A 10,827-nucleotide genomic window follows, 5' to 3' on the forward strand; every position below is an offset into this window, starting at 1 on the left:
TGTGAAGCTTAAGCCAGTGCCCTACCATTTCGCCATTGAACCTCGTGAAGCTTAAGCTAGTGCGCTACCACTTCGCCAGTGAACCTCGTGAAGCTTACGCTAGTGCGCTACCACTTCGGCATTGAACCTCGTGAAGCTTAAGCTAGTTCGCTACAACTTTGCTATTGAACCTCGTGAAGCTTACGCTAGTTCGCTACCACTTCGCCATTGAACCTCGTGAAGCTTAAGCTAGTGCGCTACCACTTCGCCATTGAACCTCGTGAAGCTTACGCTAGTTCGCTACCACTTCGCCATTAAACCTCGTGAAGCTTAAGCTAGTGCGCTACCACTTCGCCGTTGAATCTCGTGAAGCATAAGCTAGTGCGCTACCACTTCGCCATTGAACCTCGTGAAGCTTAAGCTAGTGCTCTACCACTTCACCATTGAACCTCGTGAAGCTTAAGCTAGTGCGCTACCATTTCGCCATTGAACCTCGTGAATCTGACGCTAGTGCGCTACCACTTCGCAATTGGACCTCGTGAAGCTTTAGCTAGTGCGCTACCACTTCGCCATTGAACCTCGTGAAGCTTAAGCTGGTGCGTTACTACTTCGCCAAATAATCTCGTGAAGCCTTAGCTAGTGCGCTACCACATCGCCATTGAACCTCGTAAAACTTTAGCTAGTGCGCTACCACTTCACCATTGAACCTCGTGAAGCTTAAGCTGGTGCGCTACCACTTCACCATTGAACCTCGTGAAGCTTAAGCTGGTGCGCTACCGCTTCACCATTGAACCTCGTGAAGCTTAAGCTAGTGCGCTACCGCTTCGCCATTGAACTTCGTGAAGCTTAAGCTGGTGCGCTATCACTTCGGCATTGAACCTCGTGAAGCTTAAGCTAGTGCGTTACCACTTCGCCATTGAATCTCGTGAAGCATAAGCTAGTGCGTTACCACTTCACCATTGAACCTCGTGAAGCTTTAGCTAGTGCGTTACCACTTCGCCATTGAATCTCGTGAAGCATAAGCTAGTGCTCTACCACTTCGCCATTGAACCTCGTGAAGCTTAAGCTAGTGTGCTAACACTGCGCCGCGTTTGCGAATTATAAACAATATGTTAGTACTACGAGAAATATCCATTTATCGAAGAAAATGCTTTATTATTTGAACGATTTCAAATTAACATTTTCCATAAATGAACCAATATTTTAAAGATTTTGCTCAATCACGTGTGTAATTGCGCTTCATTTTATATAATGTAAACATCTTGTTTTTAAATCTTTGGCAACAATTTTGGAAATCTTCATTTTCCAAAACTTTTAAGAAGTCCCTTTTATGCTGAATGTACTCACACACTATTTTGTTTAGAAAAAAAAAATGAGTTTGAGTGAAACCATTATTTTAATCTTATGCGCAGAAATAAACGTTTCATTTCACCCACTAAGTAAAATATTTCGTAGATAAACGATAAAGCTCGACGTTTACAGGTTGTGCGTAACGATATCATAGATTCCCTTGATGTAAGATTTAAACTAAGACTAAACGACATCTTATACATTGTGTTATTTAAATTAACAGCTATTTAACATACTGAGCAAGAACGACGCCGTTCTATTGATCAAGCGCCAACATTTAACTTTTATTAAGCGGGTAGCATTTGAAACCTTTGAAACCGTATACATTTGATATTCTAACGAGTGTTTGATCTTAAACAGCTGTGTATTGGTTTTATAGGGTGTTTGAAGTTACCATTATTGGTTACTTAAAACTGATAATTTAAAATTATCGACCAGAATTTTAACATTCTGTAATTTCAACACTTGGGGCCTACTTTTGTTTTTTACGAAATATTATCATGTCATAATATAATAACGGGTCAACCATCATACTGTTATATTCTTAATTCGAAAGCCCTGACTGTTGTTAATTTGAGCAAACATAAGAACGAATTATTCGGGAGGAGCTATTGTGATAGCCCGGCGTGCGCTGTGCATCCACAATGACTTAAATTAAAAAACGTATTAACCCAACCCAGAATACATATTGCAATGAAACCTCACAATAATTACAGTATAGTATCCTACACAAGTTATATTCATCGTTCCAGTCAGCTGCATAAGGTGATATCTGAAGTAAAAAAAAATAAAAATTTCCAAAAACATATTCGTCTCAACCAATGAGTGAAGTATGAGACTGATGTGGCCGAATTTTAATGCTCCGCTACGTTGTAGAACGCAGTCGCGAACGTTTGAAATAGATTTTCAGATGGAACACTTTATTTTTCAATTTTAACAGTTATCTTGCTAGGATGTTCATCTTACAAAGTAATTAAATCATTCTAGTAGAAGATGGGAAGATGATTAAGTCACGGTTACTTAAGAATGACTTTAAAAAAACCGTCTCTTCCAAATTTCATGACAATTTTGTAGGAACACTTTTGTGTATATCAAAGAATTGAAAGATATTTTGCATTTAATCAATAAATATAAACAGGGCTGCTATATGCATTTACTTTCGCGGCACATTTGCCATTCGATTGCAATACAAAATCATAATATGTTGTTTAAAATTTGCAAAATTTAAACACCATTAATAAGATTTGCATTTTTAATTAAACCAGTTACGATGCAAATATAATACTTCAGCAAAGCAACATTTTATGTAGCATTGGAATTCAACAGGGCTTTCGAACGGAATAAAAATCTTCGAACACAGATATGTATTGTCTTCTCCTATTAACGTTCGGTACGCTTTGTATCGAAACGGAAATACCTAAATAGCTTCTTAACAAGTATTAGCAGATGAACAATATAGTTGCTTGTGCAAAAACAGAACATTCGCGGTACAATGAATTCATATCCATCTATTTGTATTATTAAAAAACATACATCTTTATTTATCAACGACCCTTTAAATGAATCTATGATTAACATTTGTTTTGTATTTTCATTACATGACATACATGCCATATAACCTTTTTCCTTCAACCAGTAGGAAGAAGGTTTTATTGAATTCACTTTGACGGTCGATCTTTTCGTCGGTCCGGCTTTCGAGCTATTTACGCGCTTTATGTCAATTTCAAATTCGTACTTTGCGGTCAAACTCTACAGGGTAACGCCAAGAACGAAATGTTCTTTCGATAATTTCCACATGCATGGGCGATTTTCAAAATAACATTGAACAACTGTTATTAATGAGACAGTGTAGTCACACAAAACAACATGGTTACCGAAAAGGTCATACTTGGAGATCAAAGGTATTTTTTTTTAGCCCGGGTTATCATGGCTTTACAACTGAGTCGAAGTGCTTTGTCGGATTATCTGTAGCTTTCAATAATATCTACACAAATATTAACAAATTGGATTGCTTTCAATATGTTTTGCGTGAGTGAAAACAAATTCACAAAGTCGTTTCATTGCTTGGCAAAAAATGCTTGTTTTAAAAATAAAGTTTGAAAAATGATCCTTCATGCCAATATTGCATTTTAACTCCATGGACCCTTGTGATATCCGTTTTCTCAAATATTGTTATCCATGATATTATATTTTAATGTGAAAATTATAATCATGACTCATTTCTCAACAAACGGACTATGGCTTAACTTTCAATAAATAATCGCAATAATGGTTCATGTTAAATACGTTTTGTTGGGTACATTGGTAAAAAAATCTGCAATTAAACGTTTGAAAGAAAAAAAATCACTTTTCCTTTCAGCCTCTTTCAGAAAACATTTATATCTACATCAGTCTCCCAATGTCAGGTCAACAGATGTTCATTTTAAGTGTGCGTTTTGTGTCATTACTTATAACGACATGTCGGTGCGATTATTGTGAGCATGTTCAAAGATATAGCCGCGAGGCACGGCGCGCTGAATGGAGCGATGTGGGAACGCCGTAACTAAGCTAAAGGGTCTTCTAGAGCAGTGTGAGTGCTCCGTCGCCGCGCCATTAGAAAGCTTTGCGCTTATTGTAAGAATTTAACTTATTGCCATATTTACACAGTTAAATGTACATTAGTAAGGTTTGTGGCATGGCACTTGGGCTATCGGTCAATGAGTCATGTGACTTGAAAGAATCGTTCGGCGGGTCAACTTGATTGTGATGAGGTGAGGTCAGGTAACCGAAGGCTTCTAAAACATGCCGCTGTTTGAGAACTAGATGACCTTGTCTTGATTGTCTCACCTCACTTTCCTGTCAAAAGCATATTTCTAAATGTGCGGCATTCAACAATGTCTTAAACCCCAAAAAACGACCAATATGGCGCAATTTTAGCGTCATTTGCGCGCTGTAGTAACTTCTAGCTTGTGTTGAAAAAGCTGTAGAGAAGCTATGGTGACGCTGTAAAGCACGATGAGGACGCCGTAGAAATTCTGTGAAGACGCTCTGTAAACGTCATAGAATACCACTTTAGTATTCCTTTTTACGAAGATGATGGCGATCAAACGACTCACGAACATATTTCAGAACATTGCACAAGCGCTGTTGCACCGCTACCGGATGTGACATGCAAATAATTATGGGTAGGTGCGCAAGTGATTTTGTAAAACATGCAGGTAAGAAATGTGAATCATGATTTACTTCATGAATATCCAAAACATTATATTTTGTACTTAATAGTTTTTTTTTATGAAAATGTATCAATTATTTTACCAAACATATGCGCGCGCGTGTGTGTGTGTGTGTGTGTGTGTGTGTGTGTGTGTGTGTGTGTGTGTGTGTGTGTGTGTGTGTGTGTGTGTGTGTGTGTGTGTGTGTGTGTGTGTGTGTGTGTGTGTGTGTGTGTCTGAAAACTGTTGATTTTTATTTTGTGTTGTGTTGTGATTGTATAGGTCAATAGCCTTATTAAAACGATTTTCTTTGAATAAAGGAGCAGCTATAAAAAAGAATACTTGTAAAAAGGGTTTTCGTTGTTGTTATGTGCGAAAATTAAGTTATTTGATCTTGAAATCCATAAATCATTATTCCCCAATTTAAGACGTTTAAGGCATAACGCTTGCACGTATGTGATCAGTTGAGATATATGTATATATGTAATACATTTTATCTGAGGTGTCCAATAAAGCAGTCGCACACTAGTTTATTGGTAATTGGTTACATGTCACGCATTTCAACAGATTCATAATCATATCGACCTTCTAAATACTTTCTCGTTTGATCTTCCTTTGAACAAAATGGATGAGTGCATTGCTCAGAGCAACAAGGTCAAAAATGAACAAACACGTAATTAAAGTAAATCGTTAAAACATATATTTTTAAATTTTTCATCAATGATGTATGGGCGAATTTATTGCATGAGTGAACAGTAGTTTTTTTTAAAACTTTTCAAGGATGCCATAAAAGCGCATGTGTGTTGTATCTAGGTTATAGATGATTGAAATGTAGGTGGTCATGCACATTTAACTGATGTTTATAGTAAAAATCATGCAAAGTCTAATGCGAAATTAGACGTGCAAGATATGCTTTGAATGGAAACAGCATGACATTGATTGCCACATTAAAATTAAGTGAACACTTTTAATGGTGCGTTTAATATGAACCACTGAAACGATAATGGTTAATTTAATTTGGCATAGATGTAACCAACAATATTCATTCTAAGTGGTTTAAGATTATAGTGCAAATTAATGTAATTTAATGTCTTTTTTCTATATATGTCAATGTCTTCGGAAGGGGCGTAACACTTCTTTGTCGTTTTCAACCCGAAAGCCGATTTCGTCAAAACGACAGAGAAAAGTATTTTTTATTAAACCAACAATACTATTACTTTTCGCTCAAGCGCGTTTTGACTCAAAGGCCCATATTGGCTCGATGTATTGATGTTTTCTAGTCACTAATGTCCATTGCGCATCTCGTCTATACATATATCTAAATTGTCATTTATAATTTGGTTCGAATATTTTTCAAACTATTATAAAGTGCTTTTTATGCAACATCTACTTTAATTGATATACATCTTTCCAATGAAATATGCAATACAAAGCGGATACGTACATAGAGGCGCAAACATTTGACCTTTAGGGTAAAACCTTGACCATGAAACGGCGTTCATTAGTAACTGACCAAGTGACGGGCGGAGCGATGGAAGAGTGAAGGGCATTCATATAATCCCGCATCCGCGTTGCGGCTGTGATAAGCAATTATTAGTAATTATGATTGTGTGAATATAGTTCTATATAAACGTCAGTTTTATTGAAGTTTTAATGGATTGCACCCAACAAATGTATTCATGAATATTACGAAAACATCGATCTTATACGTTTTATAGTGTTAAAGAATTTGACATGTACACCTAACTTAAATAGCGACACAAATTGATAGAAGCATACTCAATCATAATTAGTATATGGCAATAATAATCTGAACAATCCTCTGTTTTCGAATCGTTTTTCTGTTTTTGTTTTTCGAAATATAAAAACGCCTGTGCGTAAATGCTTTATATCATCATACGTTATGCTGTTTCCAAAAACATAAACAATAAATGCAAAACAACAGACCTTGAAAGTTTACATTGACCTTGTACAAGCATCATTCACTTTGTCCATGTACTTATCGTGTCAGGGGCATTAAAACTGTAGCTAAGCTTCATGAAAAATTCATAAAAGGTCATGATACATTTATGATATATATTGGTTAATTGGTTTATTCAAAATATATAATAGAAATACAGTCTATGAGTATGCATGATCCAAACATAGTACCATATATAACGGTATGGCATGTGATCAGTATTGAATGTATAGATTATGCAATGACATGGGTGATCAAGGTTTTAACATTGAAGAATGACCCCATTTTCAACTTTAATGATTGAATTATGCCTTCTGCACGTTAAAAACCTAAACCACTTTTATGGAAATACTTCAAAGGATGTATGAGATATAAAGCGGTTACGAAAATGGAGGCTCAAAGGTTAAACATTCGAATAAAACCGTGACCTTGCTATAGCATGACTGACACACGCCTTCTGCACAAGGCCATAAACATATTTGCCTTGGTTTCTGACAATCATGCAATGAGTATAGGAGATATGTATCTGACCTACACGAAGTCGCTTATAGCATCTGACCTTAAGGTTTGAACGAGTTGATTCAAGTCATTTAATGTATTTCAAATAACAAACGCAGTAATTAAAATAACATCAATCCTTAACGTTATTTAATGTCAAAAAACAATTAATATAACTTAAAAATCTCTCCTAAGTAATAAATTATATAAAAAAAAATTATTAATCGGAGCATCGTGATAGAGCTCGTCCATTTATAATTAGTATGCGAAAATACTCATTTAAACAATCATAAGTTTTCTAATAGTCTGAATATAATAATAATAATAAATAGCTACAGGCCAATACAATGTACGTTTTTCTTTTAATATTGCTTGATCGTAGGATATTTAAACCAATAAAAAAGCCTATAGTTCGTTCATATAAACCTGGTAAACTTGAAAATTTATTTGTTATCTTTAACGTAATGCCAAAGATTGTGCAAAGGTGTAATCTGGATATTAAGTGTAAACAAGATAAAATTGGCGAAATAACTATAGTTTATACATTTACCAAAAAACAACAGCAACACATACTTACGTTGTAGTGTATATGGCATTTTGAAACTTAAGTGTGCTTGAACAGGTATTTGCTCTTTAAGGACTTTATTCCTATCTGATGACTTTGCGTCTGTATAATGAACGACAAGGTTCCAAACATTACTTATGATATCTAAAAAATAAACCTGCTTGATATAAACAAATGTATTACTTAAGGTTTTTTTTTCTATGCAGTGTTTTTATAAAATATTATCACATGAATTAATGCATCTGAAGTCGTTCATGTAAATCTGAGCAAATACGATAAATAAATTCATATCAAAATTCATAAATTCTTCGGCCTATTTAATAAAACTGTCCTATTTATCAATAGCGATCGTCCAATCTTAAATCTCATATCTAACACTCACAACGTGTAACGAGTATCAAAAGTAAACGTTTTCATAAGTAAACCGATATGAGTCCGATATGAGTCAAATCTAGAGATGATCATGATTTCTTTCCTGCACTTGTAACTAAACGTACTGTCAAAATACACTATTTGATAATTGAACGTTAATGTTTTACACAATACCTGAATATCAGCCCGGTGATCTATTTTAGCGATAGTGGACAGTGAAACAAAAATGGTTTAGCAAGGGTTTTGGGCTTCTCTCTTTACAAGAAATACTTGTATTTACTTATTGATAATGATAGGTAAGGTTACGGCTATGATTTGCCATGGAACCGTTTTTGCATACATGAACAAGAACATGGCAAACCATAGCCGTGTTGTAGCCGTGTTGTTACATATATATTACATAATTCAAACGCGTACCACTTCACAATTTAGCACAATTTATTAGAGTCTTAGCATATAATGCGTTATTTCTATTTTTAAAAGTACGCAAAAATAACGTTACCTATTGTAAAATTAATCTTTGCACGCAGCTTTCAAGCATATCGAATAGCCCAAACATAACATGCAAAAAGTGTATTCATTTGTGAACATGCAATTAACGTTAAAATGCATGGATGCTTTTTTGTAATAACAGGTCTTTGTGAAATGGGCTTTGTCTAACTGACACCATAAACTATCGCAGTTCTTTTGTGTTACAAATATTATCCTATAACTTATTTATATTTAATATAACGAAAACATACTGAGGGAACATTTGAAATTATTCAATTAGTATTAATCAATTTGTGAGTACTTTGAAACATTTCGTGACCAAAAATAGAAAAAAAAGCATTAACCAGCAATGCATGAGTATACACAAAAATACTTTTGAAATGGTTAAGCGGCTTTAAGGTACTTCAAACTCCGTTCCCGCCATATAAACCAATATAAACTTAATGATTTACATGCAACAGTTCTACTTCTCCAGTGAAATATTAACTACAGCAAAACCAATCATAGTTCATTGTATATCCAATTTGTATAAAGTCCTACTCAATAGAATTAGTGCTTATCTAGGTCCAGTACATTGAACATCCCATTATGTTCAGGTAAAGACAGTTCAAAGTCACATATACTTGATGCTGTCAAAGCTTAAATCCTTGTAAGCTAGTAAGAATGAATAGACAATCAGAGACGCGCTGACAGGAACTTGAGATTTAATAGGGTTAATGTCTGCACAAGCACGATTTGTGTAAAAACAACAACATTTTAGTGAATATCCAGTAAATAAGTGCACATGCAGTCAATATGTAATCAATACACTGCACTATTCGCATCACATTAATATAAAGGCAATTCGAAAACTGATCAACATTTGCTTACATCATATTCTAATGTAACAAATTGTTTCCATACTAGCTCAAACAAAGTAATAAACTTCATGTTTGAACATCAAATTAGCAGGACATATGTCTAAACAATTTAGATATGATGATTATGTTTATAATAAGCTAAACCAAATAAGGTTCCGCTGATATTATAAAATTGACCACACGTAACAAATGTAGTAATACTTGTAATATGAGCATCGTTCTTAAGCAAAAGTTGTATATTTTTAAAGAATTGCCAATTTAATTATGACAAGGAAATGATCATCTTACTTAAATGTATTGGAACAAATAGCTAGAAGCGGCAATTTGTTCTGAATGCCATAGTATAAGTACACAGATACAAAACGGTATTGATGAAGAAATCTTTCGCTCTAGCAATTTCACAGGAACACATACTTGGTCGCACCCTAGTGGTATACAGCTCTAGGAATCCGCCAAAAACCTTAAAACATATGGTTCATTTGTAAAAAATATTTTTTACTGTAAAATAACATAAACATTTTAACTTAAAAAAAAATCAGTAGTTTAACTGCATTCGAATGCTAATGCGTAACACTCAATTATGCAAAGACAATTAATATTTGAAACAGAAGTGTGCGAAAAGCAAGCAAAACATTAATATCTAATCAAAATACGGTTGATTTATTACCTTCACGTTTTACAACACTTTATAGTTTTTGTACTAATTATGTATTAATTGTAAGCCTGTTTCATATGAAAATATATTGTCATTTGTAGTTAAAATGAGTGTGTCTCATCTAGAGTTTTTTTTATAATTATGATGTATGATTACCTAAAATGGCAGCCATTCCATTAAAAAGATAACACTTTGTTTTAATCGGCATTCCATGGAGTATGGCGATGCATTAGAAATAGACAAATCATTTATCACGTAATTTATTTTTCTTTGTACATAGTCAGTTAAAGCATAGCTTTATGTAAAAAGGAACATGACATGCAGACGTATGTTATGCTTTAGAACAAAATGTATATTATGATATCTTAAACAATATTAACGTAAAACTCACACGTCGTTATGTGTTTATTAAAGAAAGCAACCTAAGTCATATTGTGGTAAGGTGGTTCATGTCTGGCTAAATACACAGTCTAAAATATAATGTTCAAGTTTATAACGATATAAAAGCTAATTTTACTTTAACTAGTTTAATGTGTTTATATGTTCAAATCAGATAATGTGGTCACACATTTAAGTGATACAGATTGTTACCTGATGAAGCTCTTTATTAATTAACAGGATCTTACAAATACATGTAAATACTATGGGCTTGAAATGTCTGGTCAGAGAAAACGTAACGATCAATATTTATAATGATATTACAAGCTCGTACAGTAATTAACAGATCTGAGCAAAACAGCAATTCTATATGGAGAGTAAGTTGGTTCCTTTTTCCTAGTTCCTTTTTCCTTATTCATGCGTAACAAATTTGTTACAGGGTTTTAAAACAAAATAATGCAAACCTTTCTGAAGTAAATCAAAACAAAATAACTCGAATACATTTACTTAATGTATTACGTTACATA

Source organism: Dreissena polymorpha, chromosome 3, assembly GCF_020536995.1.
Source record: "Dreissena polymorpha isolate Duluth1 chromosome 3, UMN_Dpol_1.0, whole genome shotgun sequence".
NCBI classification, from domain to species: domain Eukaryota; kingdom Metazoa; phylum Mollusca; class Bivalvia; order Myida; family Dreissenidae; genus Dreissena; species Dreissena polymorpha.